At 36.6% G+C, this 20445-nt stretch overlaps 1 non-coding gene and 1 pseudogene across 1 annotated transcript; both read right to left on the reverse strand.

Moving 5' to 3' along the window:
• Nucleotides 1–277: 277 nt before the first annotated feature.
• On the reverse strand, nucleotides 278–1565 carry LOC113353222 (annotated as a pseudogene).
• Nucleotides 1566–8161: 6596 nt separating this feature from the next.
• Nucleotides 8162–8232, reverse strand: TRNAQ-UUG. Its single transcript has one exon. It is a non-coding gene; the product is annotated as a tRNA-Gln (tRNA).
• Between the last annotated feature and the right edge of the window lie 12213 nt (nucleotides 8233–20445).

Raw genomic sequence — 20445 nt, forward strand, 5'->3', positions numbered from 1 at the left:
AACCTTAGTTTTTACTTTTTATGCGCTGAGGATGATTTTCTACCATTGATGGCGTTCAATTTTCCCTGAATATTCTAGGCTACTACCTTACTCAATAAATGCAAGATCAATTATAGTGCTTGATTTATTGTAAAATTCAATCGACAAACTACTGCGGTGGCTAGGATACATCAAGCAAAATGTACGGATGCATATGCTTCGGTTATTAGCATGTCACAATAAAAGCCATGAACCCTAATGACCAGAGTGGTAGAACTAATTAACCTTTCTCTACTTGTCATTCGGAACCATCTGGGAACGCTCTCAGAGCATCTTGATTGCCATTAACATAGAAATCGACAACTTCTTTCATTCTTGGAAGCTTATCTGGATGATAATTCACATGAACAATCACGGGCTTCAACTTTCTTAGTTTCTCATCTTTTCTCACCGTTTTGAAAAGTATTTTGCTGTTCATAAAGTTATAATAATCCATTACTCTCTTAGATGCATGAAGACCCTCGTACCCAGGACATGAAGGGTAGAAGAGCTCTTCGTTGAATACGGCTTGGTCCCATGCGTTTTCCTTAGCAAGCCTATCGGCCACTCTATCCAAAAGTTCAATTGCAGGAATTGTTGGCCTTACGTAAAGGAAGCCAGTGTTAAAGACCCATACCCTCATTGTGTGTGCATAACGACCCCAACCCATTGAAGGTTCATCGAAGACATCATTATATCCATAAGCGGTCATGTTATCATGACCGTCAGTCATGGACTCCACATCTGAATCCCGATAGATGTGATCAAATGGGTCTTGCAAGTAAACTATGTCAACGTCTGATAGAAGAACACTGTAACCAAGTTGCAAGAACTCCCTTAATACATGAAACTTCAACCCTGAAACAGCATGTTTACTTCCTGTTCTCGCAATTTCATCAAAACTTTCATCAGAATTTCTTTTGTAAACAGGAACATCATTTAGTTTGCAGAAACTTGCAATACTGTCGTCCAGTGCAACGACTAAGTAATTAAGTATACCCACTCTTTTGATGTTAATAAACCAAACCTCTAACATTTCCTTCACCTTAGAGTTCGCCACTGCAACAATCAGCTCATTTCTGAGAGCGACTTTCTTGAGCAACTTTGTTATCAGCAACAACAGTGGGATTAGTCCTCAAAGACTTTACAGTGCCGAAAGGACCAACTTTATGTGGATTAACCAAAACAAAAACCTTCTTTTGAGCTTGATCCTTCCTTCGTTCAGATAATCGCAGCTTCTCAGTCAATTTCCTGACCTGCTTTTTCAATTCAGCATTTTTATCCGTCACAGAAACCAATTCCATCTTCAACATATTGGCCATTTCATCTGATTCACATGCGGCAGAACCAACCTGAAGATTGGTTTTAGTAATTTGACGATCCTGAATTGGGGAGGGGTAATTAGAAGCAAAGAATCCATGTGGGCAACAGAGAGCAAAAACACAACCAAGTAGAATTCCAATACCAATGGCGATAGGAATTTTAGATCCACGTATCGAATGAACATTACTTCTAATTAACGATCCATCTCTTTTACCTGACATCATATACTCTTTTTGGTTTCTATCAATCTGAGGGTTTCCTTCTTTTGCTGAATTATTGATTCCACCCACAGTAGTTTTTCAGTTCAGCACTGTATTTTTTGTTTGGTTATCCAAGAATTAGAAATTTTGGACCTCACTAGTTTTTAAAACGTGAGGTAATCTATAATTAAATTAATTACTACATCATAGATGTGAGATTGGTTAAATAGCTAGTCAATTAGTCAAAAATATTAATTGCATTAAGTATCTATTATAGTTCTTGGATTTATTGGAAAAATGAGAAATAGAATAGATGGATTGCACTGATAAAAATATTAGTTGAAATAATTAGATGGTGCCAAATGATTATAGCTCTCTTAACATGTACATGTCAACAGATAGTAAAGTAGGTCCACTAATTAAATCTTGAGACATTCTAATTGCGTTTACAAATAAATGTTAAACAAATCAATACTCATTGCACGACAAATTCGGTTATAATCTCTTTCTTCTAATCAAACATGAAGTATAACCACGGGTTCTCCTAAACTAATTTTGTGGGTGCAAAATACCCAACACCTATTAGTAAGGCGAAGAAATCATTTTGATAACAGGCGATTATGATGCGTTCTTTATATTTATGCTGACGAATGGGATGATGTCACCAAGTCACACTAAAAACGTGAAGACCAGCGCGGTAGTTAAGTTATCAGGACGGTAAATATAAAAGTAGGGCGATAGTTACGTCCTCATAAATCCGAAAATAAGGGTTTTATTAGTTGTCATCCACTGTGTAACCTCCATATAAAAGGGACAAGAGGCCATTGTAAGAGAGGGGGATATTTTTTGAGTGCTTAGATAAGTATTTTGGAGAGAGAAAATTATTTTGTTCTCCAAGTTAGGGTTTTCATTCATCTCATTTGTTCTTGTGATAACTTTCAATAAAATGATTTAGAACTTCTTTCATAATGTCTTAGATTGGTTTATAGATTATCTTGGGTGTAGGTTGTATGATTTCCAGCAAATACATTTTGGCGCTAGAAAATAGCTTGGATGATAATCCATGCTTGTGAAAATCTTCAAAGAAAATTTAATCTATTGGTTATCATATTTATAAAATAGTCATGAAAATCATGGTATTCGAATGAACAGATTCAATTTAAAGAGTTTTTTTTGATTTTCCAATTGTTTTAATAGATCTAAAGAGAGATTTGCTGCGATTTTCGACCATCGAAACCTTCAGCATAGTTTTTCGGATCTAATTTCGAAATCTTTTTATAATTTCTAGATTTCCAAATTATTACAGTAAAATCATAGGAACAAGAAGGGGAGGAAGAAGAGATCTACAGGCGTAAAAATAACATCAACAAATGGAAAAGGAACTCAACAAAAACACACAAAGAAAAGTGCAACAGACTGAACTGGAAAAAGCAATAAAGAATATTGGAACGAAAAAAGGAAGTAGGTGTATATAGTGTAATTCAATAACGAAATCGGCTATGAATACTGCAACTTCCATGCAGGAATTACAGGACAAATTCATAAGCGCGACTATGAAGGAAGGAAAATCTTGACTGTAGGAAAAATACTGCCCTTCCAGGAATGACAAAAGGAGCAAATAACATTTGCGGCAGAGGATATACCAGAAGAAAGCCTAAAGCGAACAGATCCCTTACTTGTTACTTTAACTGCGAGGCGAAAAGAAAAGAAAGCAAACGCAAAGTATTCAGAGCAATGGGAGGTAGATAGAACTTTGGTAGACACGGAAGCTCAGCGGACATATTATTTTACCGCGCATTTAAAAGTATGGGATACAGAAATTTCCAAAAATAATTCAAAAATCTCCCTCCTAGTCGCCTTATCTGGAGAAGACTCACACAATAATTTGGCAAGGGCGTCACAAACTCGAGATCGAGAAGGATCTTCAGTGGATAAGCGAGCGGCATTAATAATTTCCAACAACAACTTATCCCCAGAACCAGTCCCGTCAAGAACGCCTTCATTGACAGAGTTAGTGTCAAGGGAAGAGGACGTGACCATGGTGGAAGGAGAGGTGTACATAGTAATGCCCACTGGAGAGGTAGTAATGATATGTTTTGAAGACGCGGTAACATTCTCAAGAGTTAAGACGGTAGGATCATTCACAAACGCGGAGACATTCTCAGAAACTGGGGCGTTAATACCTTTCAAGGGAATGGTGACGTCTTCATTAAAAGAGATCTTCTATAACTCAACAGAAGGTGAAGAAGCGACAACTTCTACAACATACGTGGGAGAAGCATGAGGCAGTGAAGCAGGACGAAGCTTATAAGAAACTACGGGTAAATCAACAGTTGTGTCGATCTTGAAAGCGGGACGAAGCTTTTTATCCCTTTTCTTTTCGAGGTTAGTTTCGCCTTCAGAATCCTTCGCACAAGCAAGACAGATAAGAAACAGAGGCAACCATATTGTTTTTTCTTTCTCAAAATCAAAAATTTTTGATAAAGATATTTCTTACTACCTTGTTGCGCGAAGGCTTCCTTTTGTGAGAATCATCACCTCCTAAACTCCAAGAAGAATTAGGGTTTGACACCTTGATAACAAATTTGACAGATGAAGAATCCTTACAGAAACAGAAACAGTATGTGAATATGAAGAATAGTACAGCAGAAGAAGAACAACAGCAGAAGAATAATGGTTGCAGAAAAGAGTGAAGATCAAAATCAAGCAGAAAAATGAGAATTCGAAGCAAAATAAAAGAAGAACAAACTAACATGTTAGGTGGATCCATGAATCAAGATAAGATCAACACAAAAGACGATCCCGAGAGGATGAAGATTCCGAGAAGACAGAGAAAATTTACAGAGAAAAGTAAAGAAAAGAAAATCCTTATTAAATAAAAAAATTGTTGAGAAAGAGATGATCGGTTAGACAGGGAGACGTGTCAGTCAAAAGATAAGAGGTCAACAAGTGCAGACAGTCATGCGGGAATTCTGGAGAAATGTCGGCTAGAGGAATACGAAGAGATGGGTTGATGCGAAAAAAAAATACGGAAGTAAGACTTCTCTTACCTCCCTTTCTTCCAAAAAGAACAGGCCTGTTTTTCTTTTTTCATCTTAATTTTCAGCCAGCTGGGAATTTACTTTTAGAAATATTCAGGTTCTTTTTGTCTTCTCGGTCCTCCTCTATAGAGGAATGTTCTAGCGCCATCTCTGAAAGAAAATCTATAGTGAAAGGTTACCATAGAATGTGCGCTTGTGGAACAATTCCACTTCTATTAAAAATGGATTTATTTTGTAAATATACCATGGGTGCATATCCATCAGAGTTCTCAACCAGACTTCGTTCTGGATTCTATATTTTAGAAGGATTTTTTTTTTATCTATATTGGTTTCTTTTCATTTTTTTTCCTTATATAATATAAAAAGATGATGACTTCTACTTTTCCTTTTATGAAAATTTACTTCGTCAATAAATAAATTGACTTTTGCTAATTTATTAGTAATAGTTAGACATTATGTTTTATGCGATAAAATTTACTGTTACCAAAAAATTATTCCTTAACAACTATTTCTTCCTTTGTCACCATAATGGATTCTTTGTGACGACATTTTAGTAATCACTGAAATCATGAACCGCGGTGAAATTTTAATGTCACTAAATATGACTAACGAGACAAAATTTACTTCGTCGCAGATGTTTTTTCTTGTGACGATTAGACGTGGTTACCATATAAATATTAGCAATAAAAAAAGCTGATGGTCACTAAAAATAAATATAGCGTCAAACTTTTAGTTTCGTTACTATAAAATTAGTTAGTGACGAATTAATTTTGTCAATATAAATCTTTTTTTGCAACGAAATTTATAGATTATCACCAAAAAGATTTTATGTCAATTTTTTAGCATCATCACAATAGAATTAAATGGTGACAAACATACATAATCACAAAAACTTATTAGTGACTACACATTATTTCGTCTCTAAATGAGGTCACTAAAAACTTATGAGTGACGAAACTCGAGTCCCGTTGATGAAAACCTAACAACAGTGACAAAAATTATTTTGGTCACAATAACTAAGCTTCAACAATGAAATATTCTTCGCCGCAACTATCGTCACTAAAGCCATGTTTTCTTGTAGTGATGTTTACCAAGGGAGTTACATTAGACAAGCTAAAGCTCTGCAAGGCTTTAGTTGGTCTCTCAGAATGAGGATCTGGGAAGGGAGCCGCACTAACAAGAAAGTTGTTTTAGCACCGTCAATCCAAAGTTGAAGAAAAGAAGAATTGAAGACAATCATTGAGTCTTCAAAGTGGGAGATTGTTTGTTAATTGAAGACTAATTAATTATTTCCTAAAGTTAGCCGTGATATTTTAGTAAAGGGGTTTCCTAAACCGGTTATAATTCTTTGTGTCCAAGTTTGTAACCTATATAAATAGATAATTTGGCCTTGTATAATTGTGTTGTGAAGAAAATTGTTTTAGAGAGAAAAGAGAGTTCTTTCTTGTATAACTTTTAGGGATAAAGCTAGGGTTTCGTTGCGAGAGCATATTGGTGAGGAACAAGAGACAAGGCTATCGTCTCGGGTAATTTTTGTGGTGTAACCAAGGGTTTACTGGGGTTCACACGACGTTGTAATCTTTTTTCTTCATAGTGGATTTGAGTTGGTGCGACTCAAAGTGGACGTAGACAATATATACAAGTTGTATGTATTGGTCGAACCAATATAAATCTTGTGTCTTGTGAGTTGATTTATCTTTCTCGTATTATGATAGTTGTTTGTGCTTGGTTTACTTATTATTCATCATAATATCTCAAGATCCGTTATTCCGCGGTTGTCAGTGATTCCATAAGCAAATCCTGACAACAACTACGACTTCATAACATACAAAAAAAAAAAGAGAAAAAAAAAAAACTACAATTTCATTTTTTGCATCAAATCCAATTTTTTATCTGCAACATTTTTTATTTTTTATTTTTTTTTGAAGGATATGGTGTTTCTCCTATTTGATTTGATCTTGTTGAAGTGACAATTTTTTGCTGAATTTGAAGTGGAGTCCCCAATTCGTAAAACAAAATCAGCCAAGTTAAAGGGTATTCACTTTTTTATTTTTTTGGTTTGTAATTCTAGAAGCTGAAGATTCAAATGTACAAAAAGGAAAAATCGGGAAAGAGGAAGAATTGGGGAAAGGGAAATCAGGGTTTGAGAAAGAAGGATTAGTTAATGAGTTAATTAATGTTTTTGTATAGTATTTGGAATTCATAGTTTGAATGTTAGAATTTCTGTAATGGTGTTGCTGGTGGAGGAGGGTGATGGTGGTGACAGCTAGAAGATGAAATTGAAGAAGGTGGAGGAAAACGAAGTATGTAATTGTACCTTGTTTTGATAAGTTGGACACAAATCTCGTCAATACCCAGGTTAGAGTTTAAAAAAAAACGCGAAGAGTTCTTTTCAGATCTTTTTGGTGCTGGTAGTGGCGGCGTCGGCGATGCTGCTGCTGGTGGGGGTGCTGTCGTTAGAGGTGGTGGCGGAGCTGCTGGTGGAGGTGGAGGTGATGGTGGTGCTAGGGGAAGAAATGAGGTGATGTGTGGTGTTGGAGCTGCCGGTGGTGGTGAGTGGTGACGGTGACAATGGTGGTATGTGAAGAAACAAGATACTTTCGTTTGAGATGGTGGCGGAGTTGCTTGCTGCGGCGGCGAAGGTTGTGGTTGTGGCAGTGGACATGATGACGGTGCCGGTAGGAATTAAAAAGTATAATAGCCGGTGGTAACGATGATCTAGGGATGAAGAAGAAAAAAAGAAGAATAAAGAAAAATGTGCAGGCCAAAAGAAAAGGACGAAGGGTTACTTGTCATTTCAATAGAAACGGGAGAATTTTTGGACGAGAGAAAATCCAATCTTTTTTTTAAATTGAAACATTTTTGTTGGGTTTCATTTGATAAAAAAGAGACTGTAAAAGAGACTTCCTATCTACGAGCCTTCAAATATGTCGGCCCAATTATAAAATGGAAGATTCCATCTATAGTGTCTAAAATACATCAATCAGACCCCTTCGGTGAAATCCACGTAAACATTCACAATTATTCGATTGACCTTAAAAAGTTAATTGTTTTCTTGGAAAATTAATAAAAATTGTTACAAGCAGAGAAAACTTCAGAGAGACGGGAACCGACACTGTAGTGTATAGAACAATCGTCATTTGAAATTGTTGATTCAGAGAGACGAAGGGTTACTTAGTCATTTCAATAGAAACGGGAGAATCTTTTGGACGGAAGAAAATCCAATTTTTTTTTTAAATTGAAACATTTTTGTTGGGTTTCATTTGATAAAAAAGTGACCGTAAAAGAGACTCCCTACCTACGAACCTTCAAATATGTCGTCCCAATTATAAAATGGAAGATTCCATCTATAGTGTCTAAAATACATCAATCAAATCCCTTCTGTGAAGTCCACGTAAACATTCACAATTATTCGACTGACCTTAAAAAGTTGGTTCTTTTCTTGGAAAATCAATAAAAATTGTTACAAGCAGAGAAAACTTCATGGAGACGGGAACCGACACTGTAGTGTATAGAACAATCGATCATTTGAAATTGTTGATTCTGACCACTGAATCTGTTGCACTCACGTCAGCAGCAGGGTCCTACTGGGAATCGACCCAGGTGGCAGGATTCAAAGTCCTGAGTGCTAACCACTACGCCATAGAACCATTTTGAACGTAAGCTGTCAAATTAAGTATCAGGATCTTGTTCTTTTTATCCAATGTGCTTAATTAAAGCCTAACTGAAAGAGCAGGGTTAAGTCATTCATTCGTCGCATTATTAACCGAGAACTGTAAAATGCAAGACCGTCCGGTCAATCACAACTTTCACTAATTTACTCGAGGGAGAGATCTGACGTACATTTGCGAACACTCGATGAATGCTCACAAATTTCTCCAATTTCTTTGCTCAAATGTCATCAGTTTGTTTCCTTAGGAGTTAGCAGACGCTGGACGTGAAAACTCAACCAAGGTCGGTTTATAGGATAAATATTTTGCGCGTAGTTGTCCAAATTGCTCACTTTATGTTAACTGATTACAGTTTACCTATTATACTTGACTTTCAAATTCCAATTCGTTTATGCAAAAATATTGGCTCACGAACCAGACGAGATCATGGGGTTTGTTGGATACATAACAACATCAAATAGGATTATAAATGAGAAATCGAGAGGACAACATGTAGAAAAGCCAATGACAGTACACAATAGTAACTATGAGTGGTATGTTAGAGCTCGTCAAGTACTAGCGGTCGACAATACAAACATATCTCAGCGTCTATAATTCCAATAAGAGAGTAACAAACTTCATGATGCATACCTTTTATTGGAATTATAGATACCGAGATATGTTTGTATTGTCAAGAATTCCTATTTTCCTTCTGAGATAAGTTTTGGGTTGCACAAGAAGGAATCATTGAACATATTGGGATTCTGGGAATTAAGATAGTTGTAATCATTTGACACCTTCTCTAATTACTGATGGATGGGATAGAGCTAGATAAATATGCACAAAAATACAATGGGGATTAATGTTACTGGTGCAATTGAGTTATATATTCTAGGTTGAATACAGTCTCATACTTATGATATAAATCTAGAATTGTTTCCTTCTTTGTTACTATACAGATACATATAAGGATAAAACTAGTGCAGATTTTGAAACTCCCGACATTTATACGCAAGAATCCAATTTCTAGTTAATACGTCGATCTTTATTCTCACTATCCCAATTTCTGTGTACTTCATCTCTCCCTGATAAGGAGCGGAGAGTTAGAATGATTCAAGAACTAATCATCAGAAGAATAAGGAAAGACGTACTGTGGAACACTTTCAAAATAGGAACAGGAATTATTAGAAAATCATTTCTTAATCTGACTCAAATAGATACTGATCTTCGAGAAACAGTGTTTCAATTTCTTTTTTTTTTCTTTTTGGTTGCTGATCTAACTCTCTAGTTCACTACTAGTCCTGTCATTTAATAACTGTTTTACACAAGCAATTAAGGTCACGCATATATACTTAGAAGAAACCAAACCCATTAAAAGATAGCCGAGATACAGATTCTTTTTGTTGTATTCAGGTTTTCATAATCTTTGCGTCAGGAATCAAATTCTGCCACACAATTGGGATACCATATTAACCTGGATTAGGCTTACTTTATTTTGGAGTCTTATGGTGGGATTCTCAACACTTCACATTCCCTGCCGACGTCTCTGTGAAGGTGGGACTAACGCTTATAGATGCGAAGTTGTGAAGGCCGAAGGCACAAAATGGAGCTTCAGCGCGGAATTATTTTGTGCTCCAAACTCAGTCGTTGGATCTCCAATTGTGGGCCATCAACTTAAAAATCAACGGTTATAATCTTTTAGAGCGAACCTAAAGGAAATATTTCAGGATGAAACGACATCTGTGATTCACAGTTGTATTTTTCTGTGACAGGGAAAACCGAGATAGTTAGATGTATGGACTCATGCACACCTATGCAATGGTTATTAGAAATTTAGAATCGTCTGATTCACCTGGATAATTACAATTCATGAGCTTAGTTTGCCCTCGGGTCTCTACTTTGACGGCACCAAAAATAAATAAATAATAATAGTTAAAAAAGGTCCAAAAAATTCCGGAAAATCTAGAGGCCCAGATACTACTTGCTTGATGTGGGGGAGAAATATCGCACGAGACAGATTTACAACTTCGCTCTAATCAAAACAACCTTAAGCACGAAGAGACAACAATTATCAAGATATAAGGTGAAGAGTAATTACGCGTAGTGGAGGAAGAACACGAAGAGAAATTACACGATAAAAACAAGGCGATGACCATCTCAATAAAAAAAGCACGAAGGACTAAATAGAAGTGCGGCAGATAGAGACAGCTCTCAAAAGCTTGACGAATAAGACAAACTGAAATAAGATCCGTCAAACTAAGATCATGCATATGATACCTAATTTTTTTCTACTAATATATTTGCCTATATAAGGGTTCAAAAATGATAGATAAAGAGAGTTCAGTTGATAAAAGAGCTAAGGAATCATTCTGGAGAGAAAAGAAATGAGCTATTAGAACTTAACTTTCATCCCATATCTCTCCATTGTTGTATACAAACTAACCTTGTAATCATTATAAGAACATCACACATTCAATACAAAGTGTTCGAGAGGATCATATAAGCGTCAAAGTGGTGAATAATATCATTAATATTTGGATTGATCCATATGACTTAAGCTTTGTTTTATTATCATTACAACGGGTGTAGTTGTGGTATTTTCCACAACTATATTTTGGCGCTAGAAGGAGAGGGGATTCATCCTCACCTGCTAGTTACCAGATAGAAATCAATATCTCTTGAAGTTCGTTTGTCATTCTCATCACCTTCATTTTCCTGTCCACCATGAAAATCCAATAAACACTGCACCATTTCTTCATCCTATTCGAAAGAGATTTCGCAGAAACTCTATACTTTCAAAACCCCATAGGTTCTCAGGAAGAAATTTTATCAAAAATCTTCTTTGATTAGTAACATCAACTGGATCTCCTCCTGAATATAAGATGGTGAGAATCGTACTACAAAATGGTTACTCAACAACGGCAGAAAGAAGAGGCACTGACAAAAGAAAGGGAAAAAAAATGGCGGCTACAACGGAAAACACACAATATTGGACGGAATGGGTCGACCTGTACAACCTGGAAATATCAATGTTAGTTGTTGTTACAAACGATGGAGGAGAAAGAAAACATCATAACTACAAGAATCAAGACGAAGAAGCAACTGTTACAAAACAAGATTACGAGGAGAAACTCGCCCAATGGAGAAGGACGGAAAAAATGTTGACTGAAGAGCGAGTAGACCTCGCGAAAGAGTATGGACGACTGATGATAGAAAATCATGACTTAAAAAGAAAGGCGCGAGAATAGGAACTGGGAATAGAATATGGAGAAAGCTAGAAAAAATCTTGCAGAGAAAGAGATGTTGAAAGAGAACAAAGGGCGAAGCAGGTAGATAGACAACTATGGGATGAGGTGCACCAGCACGGGCGAAAAAGAGATGGGATAAACCGAAGGATGTTATATCAAAACGAATAAAGGGGAAAAAGAGTTCAGTGCGGAAGCGACACCCAGATACCAATGAGAAGGAACCAGGGCATCATCTATACAACCCAATCATTTCACCCATAAAAGAAAATGGAAGGGTTTCTCGGCAACGCGGAGGAAAGTTCTCAAACTCAATGATAGACGGCAGGAGAGTACCAGGCCTAGTAGTATATTATCACTGGAAGAAAAGCGAGAAAGGAATGAAGGATTTTCAGGGATCACAGTCATAGATCCCCATTGCGAAATAGCCTTGGCCAAATTCAACAGGGAGGTCACGTCCGATCCAACAGGCGAAAGGAATATGCGAAGAAACAATGAAACAATGTAATGAAGAAATCAAGCTTTGTATCAACCAAAGAAACTTTAATATGAAGCAAAGTTCTTTTTATACGCGAACAAGCCACAAACGAAACAAAGTCTATGCGACTATTACTTAAGACCTCAATAGGGGGAAGCAAGTTACATATTAAAACCTCTACATAGGGAGGCTAGGAACCCAATTTTGGCGTGTCAACTTAGTTCGCGTGGTTGTGCGACGACGTTTTAGCACGATCACGTAAGAGGCGACCATAATCCCTAACACGCGTCATATTTGAGAAATCCTGGAGAAGTCACTTATATTGGGGCGAAATAAAATCCTATCCGATGGAGGCCACCGAGAAAGAACTACTCAGCGAATAAGTTCTCCGACGTATGGTGTAGAAATATGACCAATGAAGTAGAAGGAGTTCCTGACTTGGATACACTCGGTCCCAATGAAATCCCACTTAGGGTGTGGTCTCTTACCCAAAAGCCATATAGGCGGAAGGAATGAGATCACGACAACACTGATTGTCGCATGATGTGATGAAAGGAGACCAACTGAAATGGTTATGGGTGACCTCCTTGAAAGAGAAACTCAGGGAAAGTATAAAGGGACGACACCCTCCACTAGGGAGCTGAATTGTGTCAAAGACGGTAATATGTTAGGGATCTGTACTCACGGGAGTATCCGAGGCTTGGTATATTGTCTCAAATACAACATGACGAGCTAAAAATACTAACACAGATATATAAGGCGAGATCGAGGGACCAAAACTGTATAACTGCAAAGAGATAGCAGCTTCTGAAATGGCACCACTAAGAGCTGGAAATAAGAACCTGCAAACTTTAGCGAGTCATTCTACAGAAGATAAAACTTCCCCTCCTTCAAATCTACATGAAGCTATAGTAAATGCCCTAAGCATTCACATTACAAAATACATGTGCAAAAAGGATTTTGCAATATACCATCGTTCAAAGGCAAAAATCAAACTAAAATCAAATAGACTCTCATTTGCATTATGAAAAACCTTCCCAGGTTCCAACCAGGATCCTGATTGATTGCAATCCAATAAAAATCATAATTGAATCACCTACATATTTATAATTCTAATCCCCATTCTCTTAACCAAACTCAAAACCCCACCCTCCAAGGATTTGGGTGGCAATGCCCCAGATTCACACAGGTGACAGGACACTCTCACACCCATTTCAATGAGTTTGAACCTTAAACCTGAATTCATAAACAAAATTGAAGAAATAGGTTAATTAACTTACGGTAGAATCTCATAATTCCTTAAAAAACCACCATCTTGATTCACTACAGAAGCTCCTCCATCCGAAACCAAAGACTGAATCTCCACTTCTGATGTTAAATTCTCTTTCTTAGCCCTAGAAAGAAACGTATCTGATGTAAACAGAAGACAATAGTCTTAGGTTGAAATGGGGCAGTTGACATCAGGAAAGTACAATGGAAAAAAACATCACTGAAATCATAAAGTTCCAAATTAAAAAAGAATTACCTAATGCATTTGTTATACCAGGACTAGATTGACACCCCAATAGCCTTAGGTTTCTGCATACAATTCTTCCTACCCGTGTACTGTGAATAAACACAGTTTCCCAAAACCAATAAATTAAATCAGTTTCTGCATACAATTCTTCTTAATGGAGGTCTTCCTCGATTTTGGGGCAGTTCTGGTGGTTTAGGTTCTTGGCTAGCAAGACCTTGAACATATTGAACTTACTAGTGTTCTTTCTAGTCGACTAGAGCAGAAATGCTTTGGTCTTTTTTCTTTTCTAATTTTTTATCTCTTTTCTGTTCTCCTCTCCTCATTGTAACATACTTTCTTAATTTATAAAAAAATTTGTTGTATTGATAAAAAAAAAAAAAATTAAATCAATACAAATAAATTTAAGAAAATTTGCAACAAACCAGCTTTACCTCTTATACGTGTGACGATATTGAGGATGATCTAACATCAACCACAATTACTTGAATCTCTTCCCGACTAGTCTCCTTTCCCATCCTTCTTTATCCGGGCTTGGGACCGGCAATAAAATGATATAAGCATTTGCATTGGCGGAGTTAAAAAGTGTTGCCCCTAACAGATAACAGATTATATAGATAATAATTATAGAAAAACATAGATACTTAAATAACATAAGTCTTATAAATAAAAAAATAAATAACCAAACTTAAAGGAAGTCAATCTTAACAAGCTTAGACAAGGTTCAAGTGCCTTTTAGTCTGAAAAACATAACGATAACTACAGCACTAAGAAATTAACCACTTAGAATGTAATCAACGATTTTGGCCACACCAAGTATCCACCTTCCATCACATCCTCGAATATATTAGCACCATCTTGTTTCCCAGATTTGTAAATTGGTGTATTAGGCATCAAAGTCTTGATTAGAATAACTTTTTCTTCGCGCTCTACATCTAGCTTATAACCATGGCAAATACCCTTTGTGTCATCAGTAACTATGGTTGCGATAGCAACTACTTCGAAGTTCATATTCCTTAGTTCGCAGCTCCCAGAAGATGTTGCTGGAACATAGGTAGGTGAAACAGACGAAGTGCCCACAGACGAACTGCCCACAGACGACTTTCAAGATGATGATTCATTTACCTGTTCAGCAGAAAGATGGACATTCATTCCCTTTGTGCCTAAGACCTGTTAGTTAGGAAAATGGATAAATACGCAAGAATACAATCTAACAGACTTACAACTGAGTTGCAAAAAATTGAAAAGTTTTGGGGTTTATTTACATGTTCCACTAAAGTGTCCAGCTTGGAATTCACAATATTCATTTCACTCTTCAATTCATTACCTTCTTTTTCTTTTTCCGAAAGCATTTTCAAGGCTGGTGCCACATGCAAGCATCGCCTTCACGATATGGTGCTGCCAACTCCACGAACATGCCATTTAGTGTCTTTGCCAAATACTTGGGAAACTGGGTCGGTATCAAGCGAAGATGCATACATGCCGGTATCAGTAATATTTTCATCTTCAGTGGCAGCTTGTGCATCCATAGCAGCCGTGACTTCTTTCTAAAACATCAAAAGTTACATATGTTAACATATATATGTATGAACATATACAATTGTACATACTGTTATACGATCATTTGACTAACAACATAAGGTTCAGCACTAGGAAGATATTTCCCATTCTTTTTCGTGTGGCTTGCAACCCACACATGACTGCAAGTAATTTTCTTCTTAGGGTCTTTTTTCTTCTGTGAATTTTTTTTGTTAAATATCTAACTAAATAAACATACTTATAAGTTACTTTTCACACAGATAATTACCAAGTTGTACTCTATCATTGAACCAGAGTAACGTCCACAAGTATGCGAATACATCAGCTTCGACCTGCTTTCAACATTTGTCTTTCTTTTATTCTTGGAAGCATCTAAAGCTTCATTCTTACAGAACCTTTCCCAATCCTCACCCCTCACACCTGGTGGAATATCCATAACTTGCTCGTCGCAGTTAGTATGCTTGTCCAAATGTTCAAATCGCAATTTGGTTTTGAACTTTTCTATGATTACGGGCATCTCTTTCTCAAGGTAACTCCACATGTCATCTGATACATCAAATTCTACCTGCATAAACGTATATGTATACATTGTAATTACTTATAAGAAAGTAACCAAAACATAGGAGTTATATATATTCTTACCTGAAGTGCTTTCCATACGTCATCTTTAAAATGAGTTGGTACTTTCTTCCAACTAGGATACCCAATAGGAATATGAGTTCTGACTAGACGCCCCGTACGATCCTTGAAATGTGTCGCACCAATACCTACTGCAGTTCCCAAAGCATTGAATGTGACATGCATACGATCTGCCATTTTTCTTATACAAGTCTGCAATAGATAACTAAACCAACATAAAGTTAAAAGAGTGTCATAAAACTACACAATGGTTAGAGGTAAATATAAACTAAAATTTAAGAGAATCCATTAACATTGACAAACATAAAAATCCAATGCAATAAGAAGTAAAAGTAAAATCAACAACAAAGAATTTTGATAAAATTAAATCCTAGAAAACCATAAAGATCATTGTTTTAGAAGGTCTAGTAAGTATGGATTATCCACGAGAATGGACTGATACGAGGTGCTAGTATTTCTTCCTCATCCACCTTGGAAGTTACCTTCTTCGGTGTGAATAAAACAACATTCCACTCTTCATCTGTAAGGTCCTTAGAGTAAAACACTTGTTTCGCCTCAGATGCAAGAATGAATGGTTCATCATCCACCTTATCAATGCTCTTCAACTTATTCAAGTGCACCTTTACTAAGTTCCAATGTTCATCAATTTTACACCCATGTGACTTGTCTTCCACCTTCACCCAATCACAGTAAAAAACAGTTTGTGTGAAATCTGTATAATTCATCTCAATTATATATCTTATGACTCCATAATATGTGGTCATCACTTCTTTGAGATTATTGTATGTACTCTTTGCCCTAAACTTGGTTAATGCTCTCATAGAAACACCACTATCTTGCGTGACTAGACGGTCATCTTTAGATTTCGATGAAAATTTGTAACCATTCACACGGTATTTTGTGTATTTCTTCGGTGTGAACTGTGGACCATTTGCTAATCTCCACAGATCAGTATTAGTTTCCCCTGCCTTCTCCAACTGTTAAAATCAAGTACTAGTTGAATTAAAAGATACATTTAAAACAATTCTAAACATAAATCAAGTATTGTATTTCAAAAATAAATAAATCAAGTATTGAGTACTTCCTCACATAACCAAACAGGGAAACTCTTGGGTGTGTGAATGTTCGACGTTGGCCCCTTAGAAGACTTACTAGTCACATCTTTTAGATACCGATCATATTTCCTAATAGTGCAAAATTGAAACAATTTGAGAGATAATTCACAAAGTATTAATAATGGTAAAATCGAACTTTAACATTTAACACATCTATAACTTACAGCTGCCAAATCTGTACTCCATCTGCACGGTTCAGCACCCATGTACGGACTTGTTGAAATTGTATTTGATCCAAGAGAACATGCTTACCATTGTCTAATGGTTAATCATCAGCAAAGTCATCATCTTCATCAAGAAATGACTCACGGGTACGTTTGTGATTACAGAACTTGAATCTGGCATATATTCCATAGCATAAATAGTAGCTTCCTCCACCAGATATGCCTCAGAACTTGAATCTGTGTGTTGTTTCTTTTAGTGCTAGCTCAGCACTCTCTAGTGAATGAATTTTATCTTCTCCAAAAAACATGCCTCAGCAATTGAACCTTCTACGTATCTTATATTAAGATTGTAATTCTTATACTTTTTTATCAACCTGATAATATACGCAAATTAGAAGAATAAGTATAAATAACACTACAACTGCACACATAAGACAAAGTTGTACATAATTGTAAAAATAATAGTTTGCCGTTCAAAAGGGTACATCCACCGAAATCGAACTGGACTACAGATCAAAGCCTCGTCTGCTAAATGCACCATGCAGTGGACGCTTATAACAAAAAATGACAGAGGAAATTCCTTTTCAAGAACACACATTTCCTCAACCAAAGCCTTTCTTGCAAGTAAAAGCTCTTCTCTGTTGATAACTTTCGAGCACAACACTTTAAAGAATACACTGATTCGATGGATCGATATTCACAAGTCCTTGTCACCGTGGTAAGCATGTTTCAAGCAACACTGGAAGTAAATGCTGCATAATCATGTGGTAGTCATGAGAATTCAGTCCTTTCAGCCTGGTGGTTTAACAGTTACATTGTTACTCAACTTCGAGGAAAACCCTGAAGGAAGCTTCAGCTCTTTCAAAGAACGACAAAAACGTTCCTTTTTTTCCTTGCTCAAAAGGTAAGATGCATTCGGGATGGATATTGATTCCCATGCTCTTCATATCTTTTCTTTCATTCTCCCCATCTTTTGTTTTCTTCGCAACACCCATTATTGTACCTAACAGATGTTTTGTGATATTTTTCTTCGTGTGCGTGACATAAAAGTTATAGCGTAATAAAAAAAAATTCCAGTAAAGTAAATCAAATAAGATAGAACGTCTAAGCCATGGTGGTGAAATAGTACTTCTATCAACTTCAATGTCATCATCATTCAAAATCTTTCGCTTTCTACTGATTTTTGTTGCCTGGCCAGGAACTGCACTATTATTCTGAAGCTCTATCATCTTTTGTTCAACTTCAATACCAGAAAGTCTACGTGGAGCACCACGATTTTCTTCCTTCTTATAAAACCTTTTATCGCTCCTGTGTTTGTGACTAGTGGCAAAAACCGTCGATATCCACGAAAACATATTTTTTTGAGAATTCTTAAGACGTTGAGAATCAACATCATCAGCACGGGAAGGACATGAATTATAACCCCATACATTACAACTAGATAATGACCCATACGCAGGGAGGTCATGAATACCCCATCATAGCATAGCAGACATCTTAAATTCGGTCTTCGTATAAGAATCAAAAGTCCATACACCCTCGAACCACAATTCCTTCAACTCCTCCACTAGCAGTTCTAAATACACATCAATATGCTTTCCTGGCTCTTTAGGACCAGAAATTAACATAGTCAGCATTGAAAACTCCCTTTTCATGCATAAAGATGGTGGGAGGTTGTAAGGCACAATAATAATTGGCCAACAACTATACCCCTTATTAAATGTGACAAATGGATTAAAACCATCAGCAGCCATACCAAGTCGAACGTTGCGTTCTTCTTGGTCGAATTCTGGCCATTTCGTATTTATATACTTCCAATGTGGAGAATCAGCTGGATGGCGCATCAGATTATCGGTTGACTTGGCTCTTTTATGCCAAGTCATCGCTCTTGCAATCCAAGGTACACTATATAACCTCTTCAGCCTCGGGATTAATGGAAAATACTTCACATTTTTTAGTGGTTCAGTTCCTCCTTTTTTAGTCTTTGGGTCTACATAATGCTTATACCTAGGCATTTTGCATTTTGGACACTCAACTCTCTCAGCATGCTCTTTCCTATACAAATACAATGATTTGGGCATGCATGAATGGTTATACATTCCATCCCTAACTCCTTGATAGAATTCTTCATCTTAGGGTAGTTATCAGGCAAATTTGCACCTTCAGGCAACACGTTTTTAAGCCATGATAACAATGCTGTGACATTGTTGCCTGTCATGTCAAATTGATCCTTCAAATTTTGTAACTCAATCATGGTTGATAAGGTAGTCCTAGACTTAGAGCATGAAGGATATAGAGGTCCAGTGGCTTTTTTTTCATGATTTCAAATTTCTTACTTCTAAGTGAATTACTATCAACAGTAGGAGTACTATGGGATTCAACTTGAGGTTCTCCATCATCTACTGGATGTCCACTTCTGTGGTTCACTTCATAAACATCATCTACAAGATTTTCCATTCTAGGTTGCTCAAACGGGTTAGTTTGTTCAACTATTGGATGTGTATTTACATGCAAAGACTCACTCTCCCCATGAAGTTGCCAGAACACATAGTTTTTATCTATACCCCAGCGTAATAGATCGTACTCGATGTCATCAAGTTCGACTAACCCTTTAGAGTTTCGACATTTCTTACAAGGGCAAGAGAAAACATCTCTTCCTGTTCTACGTGCACAGTCAATAAATTTCTTGACGCCAGGTAGGTACACATCATCGGATCTATCTTCTTCTTTCATCCACTTTTTTTCCATCGGGACTGACATACTATATAATCAAACTAATCACACTATCATGTATCAAACATGCATAAACTTCAAAATTTAATCACAAACACACGCCAAATCATCTACCGCGGCAATCAATCATACCATTACTATAAGTTGGTATATTAGTAAACTAACCCACGTAGAAGCACTTGGGACCTCTTGAGTGTGTGATATGTAATTGAGTTGTCGCGGCACTTTCCAAAACTGATATCCGTTAACTTGTCTGTAAAAGAAAATTGAAGGTCATTAATTAATATTTAAAGCGCAATATAGTTCGAAATGTTCTCTGACCTACCCTAAAGCATTTGCAAATATTCACCACAAGTAAATCACAAAACCATAACAAATTAACTTGAAATATAGTTGTAAATGCATTTCACTGCTCATAATGATCAAAGTATTGCCCCCTGAGTTCATCGCACCTGAGACATTTCTAAAGATCACACCTTTCATAAAAATAAACACAAACAAAGACATCTAACCTTGTTTCCATCCTCAAACAAAAGGTATTCTATCTCACTTGTACAATAATCAATTCCAATTTAAGCATAAAAAATCAAACTAACTAGATAATAAGAATGGGAGCAGAGAGGCTCCAAAGTCTTGTCTAAACTCAGAAACAAAGTAAGCCCAGATAGATTCACGAAAAGCAAAACAAGTTGGCAAAAAATGTCTTGTCAGTGGTCATTTATATAGAAACATACTTAAAAAAACTATAAGTGATACTACTCTATGAGAAGTTATCCGAGTACCCTAA

Source organism: Papaver somniferum, chromosome 2 (genome assembly GCF_003573695.1).
Source record: "Papaver somniferum cultivar HN1 chromosome 2, ASM357369v1, whole genome shotgun sequence".
NCBI classification, from domain to species: Eukaryota; Viridiplantae; Streptophyta; class Magnoliopsida; order Ranunculales; family Papaveraceae; genus Papaver; species Papaver somniferum.